Source organism: Sphaeramia orbicularis, chromosome 17, assembly GCF_902148855.1.
Source record: "Sphaeramia orbicularis chromosome 17, fSphaOr1.1, whole genome shotgun sequence".
Lineage (NCBI taxonomy): Eukaryota > Metazoa > Chordata > Actinopteri > Kurtiformes > Apogonidae > Sphaeramia > Sphaeramia orbicularis.
This window is the reverse complement of record NC_043973.1, coordinates 18,218,102-18,243,661: the sequence shown is the minus strand read 5'-3', so window position 1 is coordinate 18,243,661 and position 25,560 is coordinate 18,218,102. Positions and strand designations below refer to the sequence as shown.

Genomic DNA, 25,560 nt, shown 5'->3' with positions numbered 1-25,560 from the left:
TATGATGTCAGTGCTGAATACTGAATAAATTGATTTCGCTTTTCTCTTTTCAGCTCATCCTCCTCCATTCTGTGGAGATTAGGGCTGGGTAAAAAATTGATTTGATTGGTCTTAGATTGATTTCGTTTTATTTGCGTAATCGATTAATATGGATGGGATCGATTTTTCAGAGCAGGACCGGGAGTATGCCGAAGCGCGGGCGGCTCCGTCTTGCGAACCCCTGGGGAAGGTGGGTGTCTTGGTCTGGTTCACGACTGCTCTGGTGTGGAAAAGACGCAGAGGAAGGGTGGGGAAAACCCCCCTGCTGGAGGTCCTCCCAACCTCAAACTCGAACCCCAGTGTGAAGGAATTGGCCGCCCGGAGGTTCTCCGAGGCCAGTCGCGGAAGCCAGTCGTTCTTGGAATAATAACTTGGATCCATACTATCACCTACGGCTGAGTATGGAGTTAGAGGGATAGTAATGCAACAATGTCCGACCGCTACGCTCCTGCTCCTGCCACCACCCCAGCTCCTTGACCAACACCCCCCCCCCCCCCCCCCATGTGTTGCATGACTGCAGGTCAAATAATCAGGTTACAACTCAAAATTGTACTTTGGTATCACTAAATTAATCAGAATCAATTAATACTGAATCAAATCGATATTGGATTGAATCGAATCGAATCATGATTAATCGATTCAGAACCTTATGAATTGAATCGATTATGGAAATTGGCCATGATACCCAGCCCTAGTGGAGATAATAACATTGACAGTGTTTTGTCTTCACACACATATCCAGGTTTTGATATTATGTAGGTTTATTTGTAGTATCCAGACTTGTGTGGTTTTCGATAGAGTGAAGCTTCTGATGATTCGGATGCAGGTGCTGTGTTTTACATTCATCAGCTGTGACTTTGGGCCTGAATCCACACATCAGGCACAGGGAAGAAATGTCAGTAATTCATCTTTAAGAGGCTCCATGTCACATACACTGTGGAGAAAAGAAGGGGAAAAAGGGAGAGGGAAAAAAAAAAAAAAATTTGCCTCCCCGTCGGGGAATCGAACCCCGGTCTCCCGCGTGACAGGCGGGGATACTCACCACTATACTAACGAGGAGAGGTGAAGGTAACGCGTAACGCAGGTCTACAAATACGCATCTAGGACGAATGTGAAACGTGTTTGTTATTTAGAAATAAGTGCATTTTCGTTAAGCAGTTGACCTGACTTTCCTTTTATGGGATGAGTAAATGATCCAGGTTATGAAAATACGGCTTTATCTATCGGTAATCTTCGTGGTGAGAGAGCCGGAAGTAAAGCTAAACCTCCTAAACCTTTCTCCATTCATTCCTAATGGCAGTCTTTACCACTACATGTAATATATTTTCATCCACTAGCAGGATTGTGGTGGCGCTGTTTCACCATGTCGGTGTAGGATAAGCTGAAGTGACAGAAGTGATCTTTCTAATGTAATGCTCATGGACACATGAAACAGCACAAATATTAAATTTATTCTAAGATCAGGCTTCAGTGATTCCTGAATTCATCCGCCCTTTAAACATAGTGTAAAAAACATGAAACAGCGCCCCCAAAATTCCACTAGTGGGCAAATGTATATTACATCCGTAGTGTTTAGAAAATGTAAGAAGCATTGAGAGTAAACAGAAATAGACGAGTTCAGTTCCCCTTGCAGCCCTGTTCGGTGGTCTGGATGTAGTTTCAATTCACATCTGAAAATTCACATTGTCAGACTATCTGTGTTTCACTAGATTAATAAATGTCCAGCATTTCCATCTTTTACTGAGAACCCTATTCTGCTTCTCAAGTGAACCAAGCACCCACTGTCAATATCTCCAAAACATTTTAAAACTACATGAACTCATTGTTATTTTTATTATTAACCAACATACACAATAATGACCTGTAGCCTACACTGATTTCTACACAGTCATGCAGGGTGTTTTTGTTTTTTTTGTTTGTTTTTTTGCTAAAATCCTCATGCTTGTTCCATAGGATTTGCAGCTGCTCTGTTCCAAATCAAAAATGAGTAACACTAACTACCTGTCTGCTAATGTCAACCCAACAGCATATCGCAGACTTCAGTAAAAACTTAATGTGTTCAGTTCAGCTTTATTATGAAGTGCATTTCATGTGCAAGGTCAACTTAATCTGCTTCACAACAGGTATATAACATAAAAAAATCATAAAAAGTGGAAGTGCAGGTAAACAATTATTGTACGCACACAAGCATATGCAAGTCAATAATGGAGATCTTTTGTTGGAAATACCCCATTATTATTATTATGAATGAATTTCATTTTCATATTTTTGCTTGTTTGATTTCAGAGCCAGCACTGATTTTGTTTCATCTACCTCTGCATCATCATTTTATAGTACTGAGCCCAGTATTACACCTAATCATCTTAGACAGCATCATGTTACAGTGACGACAATGATGAAGATGATAGTGGAGTTAAGCTTCTTCACTCCCCACCCTTTTCCTATACGTGTGTTCCTGTCAGTAGTAGTGTGACAGACAATAACTTATAGGCACAACACACAGAAACGAGGACAAAGAAAACACTGATTTAAAGTTTTAAAAACTGATCAACCTTCGTTTTCTCACAAGACAAGTAAAAGGTAAGAATATTTGACTAAGAATTGGTTTGTAAAATATGTCTAGTATTGACTTATGTCTTTGTTACTTTCCTATTTTTCAACAAAAGATTAATGCTATGGAGGCTGTGTGTATAACTCAAAATTATTATGCATACATCACAGTTTAATCACACACTAAACACCACACTGTAGAGTAGACTATACAGGAAACTATACATGCATCCATTCATTTATGCATACAGAATTATTTCTTTAGTAAAACAGTGTAATATGTGAATATATGTGTAGAGTTTCATAGGTTCACATCCATTTCCTAAATGCATCTAAGCTAATTAAAGCCTACTAAGATTCTAATTATTGCATTCCTTTGACGACATGAGGGAGTCTGCAGCCTCAGATTAACAGGCTTTATCAGTTTTATGACTCATGTAGTTTTAATTATGACGCTTTTGTCAGTGTCAGCTAAGACTTATCAGCACTATTATTTTCATTCTGGCTTTTACCACTATGTTCAGAGGAGAAGGTGTTTCCCTCATTGTTTATTAGAATATAAAAAAAAATAACAGATTATTACAATGATAAATAATAATAAAAGTAGCATATGGCAGTTTTTCAATGGCTCTCATTTTTTTATATGATTAAAATATAGTAAATAACAATAGGTCCAAACTTGTTGACACAAACAAGTTCTATTGTGTCACAATGTTACATAATTTGTTCTATGTTATACATGTCTACTTTACTCTCATAATCTGAACGTAATCAGATGAATCAACTTCAGCGTGGCTTATAGTAAGTGGTTTTGACAGCAGTGTGTTGTCTTTCTCTCACAAACTGTTTCTGATAATTTAACTAAACACATACTGGTCATAATGTCCAACTTTAATATATTACAAGATGTGGTTTGTAATCATTTAAGCCTTATATCACATTAAATACTAGCAGCCACATTTAAGGACATTTCACTATAGATGATCATGCTAAATCATGGTACTAGTGAGTAGATGTCTAAGTATATGCACTTCTTTTTTCACCCTGTTGCATTAGATTCACATATAAACTGAATTTGGTTGATAAATTGCAGACATTTAGGATTTACCTGAAATTACAAGGACATTGCTTTGGACAGGAATTAAATTATAGGAGAAGCAGAATATTGGGTGAAAATTTTTAAATTAGAGTAAAATTCATAATGAATGAACAAAGCATGATTATTCGATATGAAAGATTTGTGAACACATGAAGTAAAAAACAAACACACACACACACACAAATAAATAAATAAATAAATGAATATGGCCGCCAAATTATAGTTTCCAACCACAGATGAATCCTACATATTGAACAACTGAGAGAAAATTTGTATGTTTACCCTCTTACATTTTTGAGTTTTTTTTTCCACATTAAGACAGAATTCACCATGAAACAAAGTGAAGTTTAATGGGAAAACATTAATGTTTCCACTAAAGACATATGAATAGGATTTGGTTCTGGTCTTTTTAGACTTAGTAATTGTAAAAACTCAATCCTATCCCACAGAGTTGTGGAATTCCTAGAAACATTCTGCCCCATAACTTTTGTGCATTTGGTTTTCAACTGCTCTTACTGTCTTCCTAGTGCCAGGTCAGGCTAATCAGTCTGTTTTCTGTTATTTAGGTCGTTATCAGGATGTCTGGTGCTGCACAGGAAGAGGAAGAGTTGCCTTCCAATTATACAGGTATGAGGAATAAATCAGACTGATTGTCAACTAAAACACTGTCATTAAACTATGCATTTTTTTAAGATATTATACTGATGCTTGTACTGATTTCTTTTTGAGAGAATGTATATTCTTTGTTATGTATGTTTGCATAGGTGCCTTCTGCATATCTATGTTTCATTACAATAGAAGCAGCATCAGGTCTTAAGGCTCTAAAGGAAGTACCAGTTCTCAGTCTAGTGTTCATCTAAGAAATTTAATCAGCTAACATAAGAATATTCATCATGCAGCACAATTCAGAATCCATGTGTGAATCATCCATACTGGACGTGGCTGTTATTTAACACTTTAGCAGCCATGTTCATGCACTTATGTAAAGTGGAAATTGGCTTTGATCTTGAACACACATTAGAAGTGAGCATGTTTTGTTCCTGTCGCTCAGTATAAATAAATGTTTTTTCTCTTCATTCAGATCTATCTGTATTTTTAATACACTTTAAATCTTTATGGGGTTATATTTTGTGGTCATGCCTCTTTGTGTGTTTAGGTCCCAAAGGTGTCATCAATGACTGGCGAAGGTTTAAGTTGGACAGTGTGGATCAGACTACACCTCAGACTAAGAGGGAGTTGCTCAGACAGATGTCCCCCTCGAGAGGACGATAAGGAGAGAGTCAACAGAAAGGTGGGCAGACGCAAACACACTGAATCCCACCAATTAATCTGGGACACAAATGTATATTCAGACCAAAGAGTGATCATCAACACTAGAGTAAAAGCACCAATTACTAGAGACACAAATTTAAAATATTTTAGTAGTTTCCCACATAAATGGTACAGTTGATGGGCTACGTCCGAGCAAAAAGGGCAATTAGATGAATTAGTGACACATTTATCTAAAAAATAAACAAAAGTACTTATCAGTGCAGAAAAAATAGTAGCCTATAACCTATTATATCTCCAGGACCATGAAATATCTACATATTTTTATTAGTGCTGTCAAGCGATTAAATTTTTAATCAGATTAATCACAGGGTTGCTGTGGATTAATTTAGACTAATCACAAATAAATATCATTCATTTTTAATCTATATTGATCATGTTTCATTTTGCTTGAGCAAAGAGACTCAAGAAAGAAGGGAATATATGCAATTAACATGTTTGTTGCAAGATGGGTGACGAGTTAGCTGAAGTACTAGCAGGATCCCCAACTAATGTAGTGCTTTGGTGAAAAGAAACCTCCTTCCTGCAGAGTGTGCATAATACTTTATGTTGGTTGACTGTTCCATCTTGGGTTTTTTTGTCCTCATATTTCCATCCAGAGGGCCAACATGCTGTTTAGTGTCTTCCACCTTTATGGGTTGGTTCTGCTGCCTGTCACTACTGGATCAACTGCCCTTTTGCACATGTGTGATGGTAACTCTACTTGGACAAACTTCCCCAAATGTGTTGGCAGAGACGTTCAGAGTCATTTTGCGCAGCAGATGGGTTAATGACGTTAAAATTTTTAATCAGATTAATCATGATGATGGATTAATCTGCGTTAATGCATTAATTTTAACAGCCCTAATTTTCATATTCATCACAGTGTACAGTATATACAGATATTCATATAACAGTTACATATTTTCTAAAGAGCTTTTTAATGAAAATGGATGTAACATCAGTGGACTGAGGCATTCGACTTGGTCACAACACTCATTGCCACTGCATTTATTTTCTAGAATCCTGCTGTTGTTGGTGCTGCCTGTCCTGAACTTTGTATTAAACTCAGTTCAATTTAAGTGCCAATCATAAACATGATTGTGTCATAGCGCATCCCATTCTTAGGTCTAGGCCTTAAAAAGATTATACTGAGAAGAAACCCATGAAATCCTCCAGAAGCATTGAATAGACACAGTGTTGAAAAGTTTTGATAACAATACGAAACCCACTCCCTCTTCTTCTCAATCTCCTCTAGATGAGTGTTCAGGAGTATGAAATGATCCAAGATGAGGACGAAAGTTGCCTGAAACGCTACAGAAAACAGTGCATGGCGGAAATGCATGAGCGCCTGAGCTTCGGTCCTAAATTTGAATATGTCCATGAGCTGGAGAGTGGAGAAGCTTTTCTGGAAGTGATAGAAAAAGAACATCGTTTGACTCTGGTGGTAGTTCACATCTACCAGCACGGTGTCAAAGGTTAGCTTTATGAGTTGCTGCAATTTAAAAATATTCTTTTACAATAAAAAACCTGTGCATGAATATGTTTTTGTTTTCTTCTTTTTCAGGGTGTGAGGAGATGAACTCCTGTCTGGACTGTCTGGCTGTGGAATACTCCAGTGTTAAATTCTGTCGTATCGATGCTGTTGCCACTGGAGCTGCAGAGCGATTCTCCTCTGATGTTAGTAAAAAAAGAATAAAATAAGATGCAGCACTTCGAGTCATTTACACAGATTGGGAAAAAGATGTTAAATAATTATTGAACTCCCAGAAAAAAAAGTAAAACAAAATGTTGACAGAATGTTTTGTTTGTCTCTAATCCACTAAATTACTGGTAATTATTTAACTATAGCTGCCAAATGTGGCATCCAATGGCAAAAAAAATAAATAAATAATAATAATAATAATAATAATAATAATTTTATATATATATATATATATATATATATATATATGTATATATATATATATATATATATATATATGTGTGTGTGTGTGTGTGTGTGTGTGTGTGTGTGTGTACGATGATATCAGACTAAATTTCTAACAGCAGCTAATGTTATGGATGCTTATGGATGATGGACTTCTTTTTAAAGATGTAGGTTCCCTCACAAAACACTAACATAAATGTTGCTGCAGTACATTTAACAGTACTACAGCTCATAATTATACACTGTGAATTACCCCGTCATCACTCTAAACTACATCACTGAACGGAAAGACTAATAATTTACTTTTAATTTTTTTCAGTACATATTACATCGTTAAATCATTAAATTTTCATCAAACATTACTGAAGCTAGAACAGCAATTACTTAAAAAAAAAAAAAATGTAGGGTTATTGCACCTAAGTACATATTGCTACATATATAAAACCATCATTATCTCTACATTGATTTAGTTTTGGCATCATTTGATATTTCCTCCATTAATCTCCCGTCAGGTTCTCCCTGCCCTGCTGGTTTACAAGGCTGGTGAGTTGCTGGGCAATTTCCTGGCAGTCACCAAACACTTCAATGAAGAGTTCTTTGCTACAGATGTGGAAGGATTTCTCAATGAATATGGCCTCTTACCAGAGAAGGAGTTCTCGGCTTGCGCTGATGATGAAGATGACGGAGGGGAGGTAGAATAAAGTGAAATTAAAAGAAATAAAGAGTACAAAAAAAAAAAAAAAGGTATGATATTGGAGAGGGCAAAGGAATCAGAGGTGGAGATGAAAACAGAAAATAATTATAGGAAGGAGAGGGACAGTGTATATATATATGTGTGTATGTAAGATATATTTAGACATACACATACTTTAGTTTAATTTCACTGTTAATATTAATACACTAGTAAACTAGGGCTGGACAATACAAATAAAAAAAACCTTCATACAAGTACACCTGACTGGTATTGTTCAGCTTGATATTTATTTCTGGAGGAGGTAAAATTTTCAGTTATGAGCCACAGACACAAGATGTGACAAATGAACTGAATTTAGCAGGTGTCACTAACCCTGGTCCTCCAGAGCTACTTGTTATCAGGCTTCTGTAGAGCTTGATGATAGGCTTATCATTTGAATCAGGTGTGTTAGAAAAGGGATATATCTAAAACACAGGTGTCAAACATACGGCCCAGGGGCCAAATCTGGCCCACCAAAGGTTCCGTTCCGGACCGGGGGATGAAAGTGCAAAAATGAACTTGAACAGTCAAGACTGTCAAAATCATTTTGGTTCAGGTTCCACATACAGACCAATGTGATCTCAAGTAAAAATAACAACACAATAACCCATAAATAATGACAACGACAAATTTTCTTTGTGAAAAAAATATGTTGAAAATATTTAAGTGAAAAAATTACATTACACTGTAAAAATATTTTACATTTACAAAACTATTCTTTCACAATAAAATGCAAATAAATACATAAATAAAAACAAAGATGAACAACCTGAAATGTGCAATTTTAACAATATTCTGCCTGTTACTAAATGTTTGGTGCATTTATGGATCTACTGTGATCTGTAGTTGTGTTAATAATGAGAGATGGAATATTGTAGAAATTGTTCAAATTTTAGTTCCAAACTCCAAAATTTTGACAATATTCTGCCTGTTACCAAATGTTTATGTGACATTGTGTGTAATGTACATGTATAAATAATAAGTCAAGGCATAAAATTGTTCAAATTGCACTAATTTTCAAATGAAATTTCTGTTTTTTCAGGTTATTCACATCTTTTTTTGTAAAATGTAAATATTTTCAATAATTTAATTGGGGGTTTTTGTACTAAAACAAAAAGAAAAACTTGGATTTGTCATTATTTATAGGTCATTACGTCATTATTTTACTGGTCTGGCCCGCTTAAGATCAAATTGGGCTAAATATGGCCCCTGAACCAAAATGAGTTTGACACCCCTGATCTAAAACATGCAGGATAGTGGCTCTGGAGGACCAGGGTTGGTGACCCCTGATTTACAGAGTCACCGAACATGTCACACAAACACCTGCAGTTAAAGTGAACTGATTGTGCAGAGTACCTCCAGAATCACTACACACTTAAACCACCCATTATAAAATGTGTAAAAAAAAAAAAAAAAAACCCAAAAACTATGCTTTAAAAAGACGGAACAAGAAATGCAAAACACCAAGGCCTGTCTCATGCTTCTGGCTTCAAAAAATACTTGGACAGTTTATACTTGATGTTCATTATATAGTCATTTATTGCATCCCACACACTGCTATGTGTTGCCCAGCCTTAGTTGCAAATACTGTTTATTTTAATCATCTACTGAATGTTTTGACAAATTATTTATTTCATATAAATATGATCAGAATATAGAGAAAAGTATTGGTTAAAATCTCTCCGTGTAAAATTTTTTAGGCATTCCAAACCCACAGATAATCAGTGTTTACACCAATATGACATAGAAAAGCATCAGCTTGTGAATTCTTGGCAATTTTGCTTTAAAATGTCTAAAATAATGATTAAAATAGCAGTTTGAGTGGTTAAGTCCCCACTGACACACTAATAAATCAAATGCTGATTTATTCGTACGTAGAAACTCTTGTGGTTTGAGAGAATTGTGCTGAGACACAACATGACAGACTGATAGCTCTCCAATAAAAGTTCTCACCAAGTTGTTGTTTGTCTGTGTAGTGTTTTAATTTGGGGGGAAAAAAATGCTTATTTCAGTGTTATGAATATTATACAGGAGAGGTTAAATACAGATGCATGGTGTACTGTATTGTACATGGAGCTGTGTAATCCTAGAGGGGAAAAGGCTTGACACCAAACACTATCCTCTGTTCTTCTCAGTTCAGTCCAAAGGAGATTTTCTTTCACTCATTTATAATTAATTATTGTTTTAATGTACCGCTTTGGAGATTTTCTCCAACATACTGCCTGAAAAAATACCTTCACACATTATCAATATATTACCCTCATCATGCCGTTTCATGTCATAAACAGTATAACATTAGTGTAACTTCTCCTGTCAGCATTAAAAACAAAGCTGTTAATAGAGGTGTTTAAGAAAGAAAATATACAATCTCTACATTACTACCAGCAAGACCTCTAGTGTAATTCCTGTCAGCTAACATCTGGACACTAAACAACAATGAATTACACACAGTTTATATGTAAGGAAATTGTGTATTTTTAACGACAATATTGCATAACAATTAAAAAACACAGGCAGAAAGTTGTGATCATACCAACTTTTTAACAGTAAGTTTGATGTTCAGTTTCAGATTTACTTATTGATTATATTTATATATTTGGGTGCTTCTATGAAACTGATACCTAAAAACTGGACGGGGGGGCATGTAGGCTAATGTTATGAGGCAAGTTTGGAAGTACTTTGGGTCTATTTTAAAATTAATATTTGTTGAGATAAAAGAGAAACAATTTTTCAGATTAAACACATTTTATATTATTTCTATACAAAAATCCACGTGTAACAGTAAAAAGGACAGAAAATTACACACTAATATTTTTTCAAATATCTTTTTATTCTCTCACAGGTACATTTTGGGAATCGAACTAATTATGCAAGGCAGAGTGTTTCACAAAAATGGCCGCTGTTGCAAAATCACTCAAGATTTATATGTGTTTAAATGGGCAGGTTTTGCATGTAACGCCAGTGGACACGATGGGTTGCACACGAAACCTGGAATGAGACTGAGATTCATGAAAAACCTGCATGTCTGGATAAGAAAAACCACTAGGATTGTCAAATTTAACACAGTGTCTTTATTTATAGTGGTATACAAGACCATTTACAGACATGTTTTCCAGTTCAAATACACTGACACCTTTTCCTGTCCTAATTTTGGTCCCATTTTTGGCCCCAGTATTTTATTACCTCCGCCAAGGAGGTAATGTTTTTGTCGGCGTTGGCTTGTCTGTTTGTCTGTGTGCAAGATAACTCAAAAAGTTATGGATGGATTTGGATGAAAATTTCAGGAAATGTTGATACTGGCACAAGGAACAAATGATTACATTTTGGTGGTGATCGGGGGTGGGGGGGCATTGATCTGATCTAGTCAGCGCTCTCTGAGTGCTTCTAGTTTATATATTCATTAATTTTGGGATGGCTAAGAGCAAGAGTATAGTTTTTTTTGCATTTATCTGAGGTCATCATTAGGTTCATCCTGGGGGGAAATAAATCTAAATTTCTTTTTTATTATTGGGTCTAGAAAGTTGGCAAAGTGCCAGATACCAAAATGAACCCAGTTTCATAGAAACACCCATTTAGGTATTTATTACTTTGACTTTGATCACTTCATCAGTTATTGAGCTTCTGATAAAAACAAGTACCACATTTTTGCAAAATGTTTGCAGGGCTTTTTCTTACAGAATACTATTACTGTCTTGGACATCACTGAGAAAACTTTAACCTGAATATCAAAAAGACAAGGCAGCTTATTGTAGTTAATAGGTCAGGTTTGGGTTTAACTCAATCTGCATAGAATAAACAACCATTCTTCTGGACAATGCATTAGGAATGATAGAAAACACTGATTGGGAAAATATCATGGGATGTGTACAATCATTTTTCTTCCATTTATTTCAATTGTCAGTTGCTGTTCCATCACCCAATCACTAGATGGCAGTAGTGCAAACGTCAACCAGCTCGCTTAGAGGAAAATTGGCATCCATGTTTGTAGTCCATCTAGGCTGTTTAGACTGTCTTGCTAAGTATCACAGCACTCGGATTTCTCTGGTTGTGATTTCAGAGAATCATTAAATGTGATAAAGTGAAGTTAATTCAAAAACCCGGAACACTAAATTTGAGGAAGATGCAGGATGACGCACGCTACCTCAAACGGTAAGACGCCACGAACCGACGTTAACGTAATTGTAGCTAGCTTGAATTCTTTTGGAAGAGGAAACGTTAGCTTACTGTCCGTCTTTTTAATTCGCCTAACACTCGTACTCATGGATGCCAGACAAATCTCAATATTGTACTCGGTGTTAATGTATTATTTTTAACAGGCCAAACGCAAAGATATAATCAGTACTTGACATAAACAACATTACAATGTCTGTCGTTAATACAAGTGATTATCGTAATTCTTATCCCACTCACTACTTTCTTCAGTTTCCATGTCTCTTTATCGCCAGGGACCAGAAATACCTAATGAAAAATAACAACAACAAAAAAAAAAAAAAAACAAAAACATTGCAAATCAGTGTTTATTGTGATATCTTGTAATCTACAAGCGAACTCTTGACAAATGTGAAATTCTGTATTAATTTTCTCGGTGCTTACCTTCGACTAAAACAGCAACTTCTGATAATATAACCTTAAACTGTGGATATTTTCATGGGCAAATATTGAAAGTAATTTGTGCTGTATTGAATGGTGAACATTTCTTAGCACGTCTGCAAAAAATAAGGTTTTTTATTGGTATTTTTAGGGCTTACTTAAGCGGAATGTAAATAGGGTCTGGTATTGTATTCCCTTTAAACATCCATTCCATTATGGCCATCATAGCTAACAACATGTAAAATGGTAGCATACAACATTATCTAATCGTCATAGGATTTTATCTGATATAATTTTGTAACCACTAGTTTTATACATTTAGAGTTGTCTGTTACGTGTTTTTATTCTGCAACTCGCTGTATGCTAGTTGGTTAGCTTCGTAGCTAGCATCCGTATGTACATTCAGTCTATCTGGGCGTGTCAGTGTCTGGTTCCATCAGCTGATAAACGACCTACAAAGTGTTTTAATGGCCCTGGCCTTCAGTCTACTCACACAATAGCTCCAATTTTGTTTAACGTTATAAATAAATTATCAATCGGCGGTGAATGATTTATAATAAGGGCGGATCTTAGGAGACTGAGCCTTAACCAGATGCAATCTACATTAAATTAACCTTTTTGAAAGTTTATAGAGTTATAAGTAATAACTGTGTGTCTTTTGTCACCCACAGCAAAGTGACTGCTGGCAGTTTAGATGTCCATCCCACAGAGAAAGCCCTAGTGGTCCACTATGAGGTGGAAGCATCCATCTTAGGGGAGGGTGGAGGTCAAATGTTGGGTGAACGCAAGGAAGGCCAAAAAATGTGAGCACAAGCCTGCCTCTAATGCACAACTTCCTTTCTGTCCCTTCCTACCTTTATTTGGGCTTTACTGTTCTGTCCCTCCTTATATATAGTTGAGCTAAATTGACTGATTGTTGGGTTATAGTTACATCTGATTTCTCAGTCCTTCTGCTCCTTTTTGTCTCTATTTTCCTTCATACAATGAATTGTTCCTCAGTAAAATTATTGATCTATTCGTTGATCTTTGTGACCGTCTGTATTTGTGTTACATTACAATGCTTACTCTCTTGCTTTTTTAATAGCGTCTTTCTGTTTCAGCATTATAGTTAACATGTATTAGAATGAAAATGTCCTCTAGTTGAGATATGGTTTGCTGGCCATAGAAAATAAGCAAACCTTAAATCTCATTAATCTCATAATCATAATATTTTTTTCCCAAAACATCCATGTATGAAATAAAAACAGGTATTTTTCTGAGTAATAAACAAGAGTTCTGTTGGACATCTTATTCTTTATGTTTACGATAGAATCCAGCTTTATTTTTTAAAAATTTAATGATAAGCTATAAAATTGTAGAACTGAATTTAAACACCTCTCCTCTCTCTTTGTCTTTCCCGTTGCTTCCTCCTCCAGCATTCGAGTGAAAAGTCTTTCTCCCAGCACCGATGTGGGTGCACTGGCAAAGAAGGTGGTGGAGGAGTGTAAACTCATCCCTGCTTCCCGTTTGCCCCAGGTGGAGCAGCTCCTCTACTACCTGCAGAACAGGAAATCCTCTCCAGTCGAAGGCAGAGGTCAGTCATGACACTGTTTGTATCCTTGCTGTAGTTTCTCATAACCAGACCTCTCTCTGCCTTTTCATAACACTGCTGTAGTTCTGGAGATAGGTTTGATGCCATCCACTATTTTTCTTGAATGGGGTAAAATAACACTTTAAGTTATTTTAAATTTCTTTAAACTAATCAGACTTGGCTTTTAGTTTAAAGAAGTTGGGTGCAGGATACAGCAAAATAGTCTTTGCAATTCTATGAGTATTTGCAGCTTCTTGGTTGTTGTTCTTTCATGTAGCAAGGGATACTTTCAATGTTTTAACATGCAGATAGTGGAAAGGAGGAGAATGCCATTCTGGCCATTGTGTGGCTGAAATAGTTAACCTTGTTACAACACTGTACCCGTAGTTGGCTCTAAAAATGCATAATCAATAATGGGTCAATCTGGGAAAAGAGGAAACTGTGAGAATAAAACGTATAAGAGTCCAAAGAGTTATTTATTTGTGGTGAGGTATGTATTTTTTCATTGATTTAATTTTCCTGTGTCACCAGTGGAGAAGAAAGAGAAAAGACCAATGAAACCCAGAGAGTTGACACCATTTGAAGGATGGAGGTAAGAACTTCATCATACAAACTGATTGCTTATCATTTCAGCATTCTTCTAATTATTTTTAGGGGGGTTCTGGATGATGCTGAGCTTTCCAACACATAGATGCTGGTACTCACAGTGTATTTTCAGGTTTGCCTTGTGCACCTCTGCCAACAAAGGCTGTGAACACAGTCACAAATAATTTTTGTATAATCTTATGAGGTATAAGTTTTGATTCATAGTTGTCTCTGTTCATGTAGATAAATGAGGAAGCCAGTATAACTAAAGTGGATGAGTACATTGAGCTACTCTATGAAGGCATCCCAGAGAAGATCAGAGGTTCGGCCCTTATTCTGCAGCTTGCCCGTAACCCTGACAACCTGGAGGAGCTGCTCCACAATGGTATAGTTTCTCTCTACCTTTTTAATACAAATGGTGCTTTCCAAGTATAGATTGTATTTGCCACTTGAATTTGTCTGTGTTTTCTGTGTGTAGAGGGCTTTAGGCGCTCTAGCCAGAGTTTTGAGGGAGGACTGGAAACAGAGTGTAGAACTGGCCACCATCATCATCTACATCTTCTTCTGCTTCTCCAGGTAACAGACACATTTAAGAATAGATGCCCTGTCAACAGGACTCGCTGCTTTATTTCAGCCTCTTACCTTCTGCTTTTCCTCCAGTTTCTCCCAGTTTCATGGAGTGGTGAGTCACTATAAAATCGGTGCTTTGTGTATGAGTGTGGTGGAACATGAGCTGAAGAGACACGACGTGTGGCGTGAAGAGCTGCGCAAGAAGACAAAGCTTATATCCTTTCACCAGAGGACATTTTTCTTGCCTATTAATTTTTCTTGCCTTTTTTACTGACCTGCATGCATATCCAATAACTGTTCCTTAACACTGTTTTTGTTACGCGAGTCAGCACCAGAGAACGGATCTTTAAGAAAGACCAGGACAAGGCTATGAGGAAGTACCAGGGCCTTCTGGCCAAACAGGAGCAGCTGCTCAGGGGTAGGCTTCTTTTTACTTTGAAAGACCATTATACTACCAGGGAAGAAACCACTTCAGTTGACCCCTTACATTCTATGTATCTCTTCCTCATCTCTTCTTCTGACTTTCCCTGGCTCCCAGTGTCTTTGTACCTGTTGCTGAACCTTGCAGAGGACACGAGAACAGAACTAAAGATGAGGAATAAAAACATTGTTGGTTTGCTGGTGAAAGTTCTGGAGAGGGACGATGATGAGCTGCTCGTCCTGGTGGTGTCCTTTCTCAAAAAACTCTCCATCTTTCTAGAGAACAAGAATGACATGGTGAGGAAGCTGATGTACTTAAAGATGAAGCCGTTGCTCTATTGTATTATTTCCTGTTGTCAACAAATACCATTAAAACTCCAAAACCATATCCTCCTCTCTGTAGTACCCACAGATTTTAGTGTGAACTAATATTTTTTTTATCTATGATATGATTGATAGGCTGAGATGGACACTGTAGAGCGACTGGCTCGCTTAGTTCCTTGTGACCACGATGACCTGATGAATCTCACTCTACGTCTGCTGCTCAACCTCTCCTTTGACTCAGGCCTGAGAGCCAAGATGGTGGAAGTTGGACTGTTACCAAAACTCACTGCACTCATGGGTAAGACTTCTATGTCATTTAAAGCTGAGTTCAGACCCAACAATCAAGATGATGAAACTGTTTTACGATGTTGGAAGGACAAGATGCAGAGCTGAGAACTGGCTGACCTCAGCTTGAGTATATAAATATATTGGCTGATATTTGTTTTCATGCAGGTGATGAGAACCACCGTCAAGTAGCCATGCGTATCCTCTATCACATTAGCATCGATGACCGTTTCAAGGCCATGTTTGTTTACACCGACTGCATACCTCAGGTACAGCAAAAAGAATTAAATTCACTGCAAACTGAGTATAAATAAGAGCTGTTGACTTTGACATTTTGAGCTGAAACTGTATATCTGTGCGCAGCTTATGCATATGCTGTATGAGCATGGTGAGGAGGATATCGAAACTGAGCTCATCTCCATCTGCATTAACCTGGCAGCCAATAAGAGGAATGCGCAGCTCATGTGTGAAGGTACAGAAGGAGCTATTCAGTATTTAGTTCATGGACAAACAGTCAGTATAGGTGCTTACACTGTATGAATGTCATATTAATGTCACTGAAGAACAACAGTCAGTCATAAATCCTGTCTTTGGTGTTGTTCAGTCCTGGATCTTTTACAGATTTATCGTTGTTTTAAAATTAACCCTGTTCATCTGTCTCTGTAGGAAATGGCCTGAAGATGCTCATGAAAAGAGCTCTGAAGATGAAAGACTGCCTCCTGATGAAGATGATCAGAAACATCTCACAACACGATGGGCCAACTAAACCTATCTTTATAGTTAGTACTAATTGAACACAGTTATTGGTTGTCTTTTAATGGTGACCATCATCTGAAATGCTTATCCTTTCTGTGCATCAGGACTATGTAGGTGACCTGGCAGCGGAGATCCGAGCAGAAGAAGAGGAGGAGTGGGTTCTGGAGTGTCTGGGGACTCTGGCCAATCTCACCATCCCAGACCTGGACTGGGAGCTGGTGCTGAAGGAGTACAACCTGGTTCCCTACCTCAAAGACAGACTGAAGCCAGGTGTTTACTTTTTGACGTCTAATGAATATCATTAAGATACAGATGAAACAGAGACGCTGTAAATAATTTAAATCTGTTTTTAGAGCCATTGGTTTTTCCTAAAACGATCAGTCTTAAGGTTGTATATTTTTTCAGGCAGACTGAGGTTTTGCAGTGACGAGGTAGTTACAGTAACTCTCAGCAGTAACACTCTAAACCATCCCAGAGAAACACTGTTGATATTTGAGCTCAAACTCAAACACATACATCCCTTGAGGGCTTCTCCACTTCCCTCACATTCACACTCAATCAAGAAACAATGTGTAATATATAAAACAGTTGATACATCATCTACAAAAAAAGCAATTATACCATAGTCTCACTTACATTCTGTTCTAACCCCTCACTTAATCATTGTTTCAATGATTTTCAGCTTATTTTGCTCAACTTTTACACTGTATATTTTGTTGAATAATTTTGACTTATCATTCTTATCAAATTCATTCATATAGAAAGATGAATTAGGTCAAATTAAACTAATGTTGTTCAATGGTGTGTGTGTTTCAGGCTCAGCAGAAGATGATCTTATTCTGGAGGTGGTGATTATGATTGGAACAGTTTCCATGGACGATGCCTGCGCTGCCATGTTGGCCAAGTCTGGCATCATTCCTGCACTTATTGAGCTACTGAATGGTAACACATTCTCCGGTTCGGTTTGTTGCACATAAGTGTTAAAAATATGCTCATTATTATAACCATGCTTTCTGTGTGTTGAATGCAGCTCAACAAGAGGATGATGAGTTTGTGTGTCAGATTGTCTACGTCTTCTATCAGATGGTTTTCCATCAAGCAACGAGATGTCATCATCAAAGATACTCGTATCCTTCCTTCAATGTACTCACTACCTTTATAAATGTATATTAAATAAGACGTAACAGTGTTGTCTCACAGTACATGTACCTGCTTTGATGCAGCAGTTTCTTTCAAAAACTGTGTTTAACCTTTAAGTGCCAGACAGTTAAGGGGCTAATAAGCCTTAAAAGTGCCACAGAATTTGGCCGTTTTTCAGTATTTCGCATCGTTTTTATAATATTTGAAGAATGCTGCAGGAAACCGCTCGGTAACATCCGACCGATTGCTGATTAGATCCAAAACGCACCGGACGCAGCCGATTCATTATTGATCGTAATTTGCATAATTTATAATAATAATAATAATAATAATAATAATAATAATAATAATATCTTTATTTACATAGCACTTTTCATACATTAAAAACTGTAGCACAAAGTGCTTTACATATCAGTTTAAAAATCAGTACCGCCCCCCACCCACACCCACCCACTCACCACACACATATACATACAAACCCACAAGCTCACACATACTTAAGAAGACTGACTGAGCACGGGTAGACCAGAACAAAAATGTACAAGTAAAAGTAAAACATCAATTTAGGAGGCGCTGTCTCAGGGAGCCTTCCGCACCAGGAGGCAGCCGGCGACCAGGCACCAGCAACACAGCCCCGCATCCCAACTAGTGGGAGAGGGCCAACTGGGACCCCCCCCACCAGAAAGGAGCGGACCCCAGTGAGAGAAGGCGCCACAGCCCCCGGAGTCCACAGCCGCCCCCCGGCATGGAGGGCTCCCTCTGATGAAACACCGGAATAAGAACATTAAAAAGATATAAAAATATTCGGTCGCGTGACCTCAAATTCCCGTCTGCTTGGTCTCAAAAGGGGGACACAGAAAGAACGTCATCGAAATGTGAGAAAGAAATGGGGGTGGATGGTTTGTTTGTACACAAATATGGCGTGTTCTCCAAAGCCGATCTGATCGGCCCGTGGCACTTTACAGGTTGTTTTCGTAAAGCCGATTTAATCGGCCCATGGCACTGAAAGTGTTAATGTGATGTGGGATACATCACACAGACTGTCAGGTCTTCCTTAACCCTCCATCCAGAGGCTCCAGCCTATCTGATAGATCTGATGCATGACAAGAACACTGAAATAAGAAAAGTGTGCGACAACACTCTTGATATTATTGCTGTAAGTTCAGTTCTTACACGTACACAGAGCATTTCACAGACCAGTGTCATCACAGCAGCAGAGACTATTTACACAAACACTTTATCTTCCAGGAGTATGAAGAGTGGGGCAGGAAGATACAGTCAGAAAAGTTCCGTTTCCATAACAACCAATGGTTGGAGATGGTCGAGAGTCGCCAGGCTGATGATTCTGAACCTTATCTCTATGACAACGACAATGACAGGACTGACCTGTTCTACAGCGCAGGTAAGCACATGATAAGTTGTTATTAACATCACAAAAGGGTTTGGATTCTCGGACAATAGGTTTCCCACTGATCACTATGGAAAACACAACAGGGGATCTGTCCAGGGGAATTTGCACTGCAAAGGCACAGGTAACTTGTGTTTGAGTAACAGAGAGCATAGTAAAAGTTTTTAGAAAATTACAGCCATCTTAACAGGGGACATCAATGTACTGAGTCCTGTGATAATAAGTTTTACAGATGTGGATTATTCATTAATGATATGACAGCATGATGGTATTGTCTTATGGCAGCATATTTTTTCTCTCTTTTTGTTTGTTTCCTTTTCTTGTCTGTTTTTTTTAAGTGACTGATGGTTTTCTTTTCAGAATATAAAATTAGTTTTTTTTTTGACAGTTTAATTAATTATTTTTTTTACATTATTTGTTCATATTAATATCATGTTGTGTGTTTGTTTCAGCTAAAATGTTTTAGAAGCCACTGATTTAGCCACAACTAGTAATGTAGCCATGAAGTCTTAATGATCTTGTTGAGTATAATACACAATGGAAGGGCAGATTGTAGCTGATCATTTTAAGATTTTCTAAGACTTTTTCCCCCCTTATAAATCTTCTTGTAACCAAAAAGTTGGTTATTAGACATGTTAACAAAGCTGAATTTCTGTTAGAGAGGCTGTTAAGATCTATTTTACAAAGACTTTTTTAGGCTTATTCACCTTCGAACAAAGTGAGATGATGTCTTTGCTGCTGTAATAATAACTAGAAAACATTAATCTTACTGCTAAGTGTAACGAAAAGTCACTATCAGTACATGTGTAACAACATTGCATTCTCGTTATTAAATGTTTGATGTGTGTATCTACTGTCTGTCTGCAGATGGAATTACTCCAGCAGATGGTTCAGTCAGTCCAGATTTCTTTGGGGATCTTCAGGCACAGAACGGAGACTCACATCATGTGGGGTGAGCTAAAGCAGCGCTCACATTATTCATTTTTCTTCGATTTATTTCACCTTTTGCATTGTTAAACCTTCACTTACATGATAGAAGTAACCTTCAATTTTGTTTTTCAGAGATGGCAGTGACGTCTTCGACCAGACCAGCTCATCTCCTGGACGACCGGCTACTGCGTACGGCTTTAGACCCGATGAGCAGCCCTTCTATCAGTACACATAAACAACACACACACATGGTCTGAACACTTCAGGACATGCGTAACCTTTGTATCATTCCCCATCATCCTCTTGCATGTCCATCACCACTATCTTAAGGTGAATTGTCACTGTCTGCATCCCTGTTGTGTAGGTTATGAATGCTGCTATGAAACATGGATTAACTACGTATCACACATGTCTCTATCTGGTTCCCAACACCATAGCAGCTCAACACATCTCATTATCCATTTCATTTCATTTACTTAACCATCATTAGAAACAATGAGTAGTTAAGTCTTCCTTACAACTTGCTTATGGATTGTTCCCAGCAAGTAAGTTAAAGAATGTCAGCAGATGTAACATTTCTTATAATACATGTTAATACGTTTTGACCTGTTTCTCCTACATACAGATTTTTTTTTAAACCTTCTCTCTTCTGTCTTTGTTATTGTAGATGAGGCACATTGGAAAAGATGCCTAAAGCTTAGAGCACTTTGATAGCTGTTTTTTTTTTTTTTTTTTTTTTCTTACTTGGAGGGCAGTGGAAAATGTTCCTGTTTTCCCTCCTTTATGGCCCTCACAGGTCACACTTTGCATGTTATCACATGTCTGTGCCATTGTTAAAAAAAAAGCATCAAACCTTCTTGGCAGCCACTTCCAATAGCTGCTGCTTAGAAAAAGGATCTGTCCTTTAAGATGAATCTGATCCAAAATAGTGTGATCGTATTTGGCAGACAGACAAATGTTAAAGAAAACATAAGTTACAGGTATCAAACCATAGCAGTATTACATAAATGAGTGACACAAGACACAGACTTTCTTTTTTTTGGTTATGCACTAAATCACTCATCCCTGTACAGCTGTCATTTCAACCCTTAAGCCCTTTGAGTCATTGGCAGCAGGTTTAGTAGCTGTGATTTAGGCCAAGAACTGAACAGTTTGTCCAAAACTGTAACTAACAGGGTCCTTGAGGGTAAATGTACTCATGCTTAATCTGCATTTTTAACATTTCCTAGACAGTCAGTCAAGGGAACCCACCCTCCTTGATAAAAGAAATAAAGACATCAGAAGCTGTAGTTTCTGTGCTTTTAAAAGCAGAGCTCTGGCCCATCAGTTGTGTTTTAACTGGTATATTTCCTGTCTATAGCAGGATGTCCTGTGTCCTGCACACAATATCATTGTTGAGCCTGTATTCCTAGGGCTATTGCAACACTTACAGACAAGGTCAATTTCTAAATACACCAAGGACTGTGGTTAATCACTCATAGACTTAAATAGCAGGGTTAGCTGGGTGAATAATGCGAATGTTTCTTTCCAAATAAATGCATTGTGCCATGAACTAAACTACCTTATATACCTTACCTTAATGAAGAGGATACTGTGTAAGACATACTGGATTTGCAGGACACTGACAGTTGGCCACATACTGTATTATTTATAGGCATATTTGCACATATAGTTGAAGTTTGCATGGTTATGTTTTGTTTTTATAGTAAGTTATTATAATACCGTATGTATATCGACTATGTTTTTTATTATAGTTTTATTGATATTTACCAAGACACTGTAAACTGTAAGCGAGTACTGGACTACATTTTCTCCATTTCTGTCTTTCATCAAGTTGTTTGCTAAAATAAAAATTGGCATTTCATATGATTTTTCTGGTTTAATATGTGTTCACAAATACATGATACTAAAAGGCGGCATCGGGACAATGTGTAAATACAATGATTTGACAGTAAGCGTTTAACAGCAAAACACTTTCTGAGATCAGTTTAATGTTTTATCTTGCTTCTTAGACAAGTTCATAGCAAAATATTCAGATGCTATGTCTCCTGTTTATTTTTTTAGCATTTTGTACCATTTGTTGATCAGTGGAGTATAAAACACAGCTCAGGATGTAAAAGGCCAAACATATTACAGTACTAGCACAGGTCAAAAAAATAACAGGCGGCCTTAAAAGGAAAAGGCAACAAGTTTTACAAGTTTAGTAACAACCCAGTACACAAACATCCTTTGTAAATCTATAACAAAGTAAGTCATGGGTTGAGTTTTGAGCAGGATTCATATTTTCCCTACTTTAACCTGGGCAGAAATTCATCGCCGAGACAAGAACTAATTTAAAGGCAAGAAATCACCAGGAAAATAAAACTCCATTTTTAATCTCTTTTGTTTCTCATGGAAGTTGCTTTTTGCTAATGTGAGTTATGTTGATGTAGCAAAAACTGACTATAGTGAAACAAGGATTTCCATTTAAAAAAAATCACCTAAAATTATCCACCTATGCTTGATATGTTCACAAATATTTTCTGCATCTTCATCATAATGAAAGTACGACACAGCTTTAACAGGGCTGACTTAGAACATCTAAACCTGAATGTGAACTCAAATTTTTATGAATAAAGAGACAGTTTCACTTTCTGTACAAGTGTCTGATTCTTGGTCACGGTTTTAGTTAAGTCTAAAATCTAATAATTTTAATTTTAGTCATCGATGTGTCTTTAATATACAGGTCTTAAATCGATTAAATTTAGTGTTTGTTGCAAATGTGTGTAGCACAATAATAATTTGAATTATATTGCACCTTATGCATGAAACACTCTTGTTAAATATTTTGGGTATGAAGGCTTTGATATTGTATTGGAAGATAGAAAAATAAAGTCACTGTAAAAACACCAACAACAAATGTCAAGCATCATCCAGTAACTTCAGCTAAAATTTACTTAGGGGGTTGAATGAGCGGCCATTTTTGTCAAAAAAACAAGTCGTAAGAAATGCATAGAACTGTGTTGAAATAATGCTAATACCTTTGTGCACAGACTACTGATATTATTTGACAGTGGAAGCTCTATTTTCAGAAATATTGGATTTTGAATAGCACGTGTATGTGAAAACTTTTGCCGGTGGACGGACGTGACATTACCCATGATGATCTGGTCAGTACCAGTACTTTATTAGTAATAAACTTATATACTTATTATTGCTAATTCTCCTCTTATTCATAAATGTTAGTATTGTGGATCTAAAACAATAACAGCTGACACAAAAACACAAAATGTGGCAGTGGACGGATGTGACATGGTTGTTACAGATCCCATCATACTGATGCTCGGCAGCCATGTCACCGTTTCCACAAATGATCCCTGTGCAAAAACTAGTATCATAATTATTTATTGTATAGTTTATCATCATACTAAAGAGTAAATAACAATATAGAATTGTTATTTCTTTATAAAAATGCTTATTATTTGAAAACTGTTGATTTAAAAAGTGATGTGTGACATTCTTAATGTATGTATTGGCGTAACATAAGCAGGATGGATCAGCACCATACTCCATATTGCAACCTGTAAAAATAAAACATGTGATATGTAGTATATAATCTTGTAAGAAAAACTGGAGAATCTAAAAGAATAGAATATTTGTTTTTCAGGTAAATTCAGTTGAAATATAACTTGGCCATTTGTGACATGAAAATATAGCATTAATTGTGATGAAATTGGACATTTTTGAGCTGACAACATAGTTCATATGACCATCAACATGTTGAACAGAACTGAAATCCTGTAAATTTGCATAACTAGCATTTACCAACACAAAGTTCCTTTGGGGATTCACTTATATTGATTTCTTATGCACAAAGACATAAATAAGACCTCTAAGCAAATTTTAGCCGATTTTCTATACTCACATCTGAAGCATTACTGACGTCCAACCCCACTGCAACAGAACAGGAAATACACTAAGTCTTAAATTTCACTGTTGGTGGTGTTACACTATTCTCAGACTAGTTGAAACCACTGCTTTAAGATCTAATGTTGATGATATGTGACCTTCTTAATTATCAACAGAAAGTCAAGTTGTAGAAAGACTTTGGTGTTTATTGTATGTATTCCAACAGATACAGTAAAACGTGGTTAATTATGAAAAATGCTCATTTTAATTTAAATAATGTAAAATGTGTTTCTGGAATAATGGACTGATTTCTAACTCTGTATAATCCTGAGGGAGAAACATAAACTCAGTAGTCATTACGTTGTTTTACAGTTGTCATAGTAACAGGATGTCAGGGTGCAAAACTGCTGTCAGGACATGGTGACACGATTGTTTCCACCTCAATAACCTCAGTGACAAGTCCTCTGATGACAGCCACACTGTCCAATGGCAGCTCAGCACCGCCCTCTGGCTGGGATTTGATTGGCTGAAGAACCGCCTCCTCCTCTTCGTCTATATTTGCATCTTTTTCTGCTCGATCTTCTTGATTTTCTGCCTTCTTCTCATTTTCTTCTGTCTTCTCCTTATTTACCTCCTCCTCCCTGACCACCTGAGATGGTGTCAACATGACAGCGTCCTCTGCTGGTGATTCACAGGGCCTGCAGCAGCTTTCACCACTCGCTTCTTTTGTCATCTCCTTCTCTTCTTCCTCTGTCTGCTCTTTCTCAATTGCATTTTCAGTCTCTTGTTCATCCCTCTCTTCATTGTCAGTCACTTTTTCTCTGTGTTGTTCATCTGACTCTTCTTCATCTTTCACTTTTTCTTTCTCTTGTCCTTCTCCCTCTTCTTTCTCAGTCACCTTTTCTTTGTCTTGTCCCTCCACCTCTTCTTCATCTTTTACTTTTTCTTTGTCTTGTCCGTCCACCACTTCTTCATCCTTTACTTTTTCTTTCTCTTGTTCCTCTGATTCTTCTTTGTCTTTTACTTTTTCTTTCTCTTGTCCCTCTGATTCTCCATCTTTTACTTTGTCTTTCTCTTGTCCCTCCACCTCTTCTTTGTCTTTTACTTTTTCTTCCTCTTGTCCCTCCACCTCTTCTTTGTCTTTTACTTTTTCTTTCTCTTGTCCCTCCACCTCTTCTTTGTCTTTTACTTTTTCTTCCTCTTGTCCCTCTGATTCTCCTTCATCTTTTTCTTTCTCTTGTCCCTCCGCCTCTTCTTCATCGTTTACTTTTTCTTTCTCTTGTCCCTCTGATTCTTCTTCATCTTTTACTTTTTCTTTCTCTTGTCCCTCTGACTCCTGTTTCTCTGTAACTTCCTCCTTCTCTGCTGCCTCTTTCTGATTCTCCTCTTTCACTCTGTCCATCTCCCAGTTGTCTCTAATGTCTCCTGTCAGATA

At 37.1% G+C, this 25,560-nt stretch overlaps 1 non-coding gene and 2 pseudogenes across 1 annotated transcript; 2 read left to right on the top strand and 1 right to left on the bottom strand.

The window, feature by feature from the left end:
• Positions 1 to 1,026: 1,026 nt before the first annotated feature.
• On the bottom strand, positions 1,027 to 1,098 carry trnad-guc (transfer RNA aspartic acid (anticodon GUC)). The gene has a single exon. It is a non-coding gene; the product is annotated as a tRNA-Asp (tRNA).
• Positions 1,099 to 2,574: 1,476 nt separating this feature from the next.
• On the top strand, positions 2,575 to 7,873 carry LOC115437145 (phosducin-like; annotated as a pseudogene).
• A 3,770-nt stretch (positions 7,874 to 11,643) lies between these two features.
• Positions 11,644 to 22,101, top strand: LOC115437351 (kinesin-associated protein 3-like; annotated as a pseudogene).
• Positions 22,102 to 25,560: the final 3,459 nt, after the last annotated feature.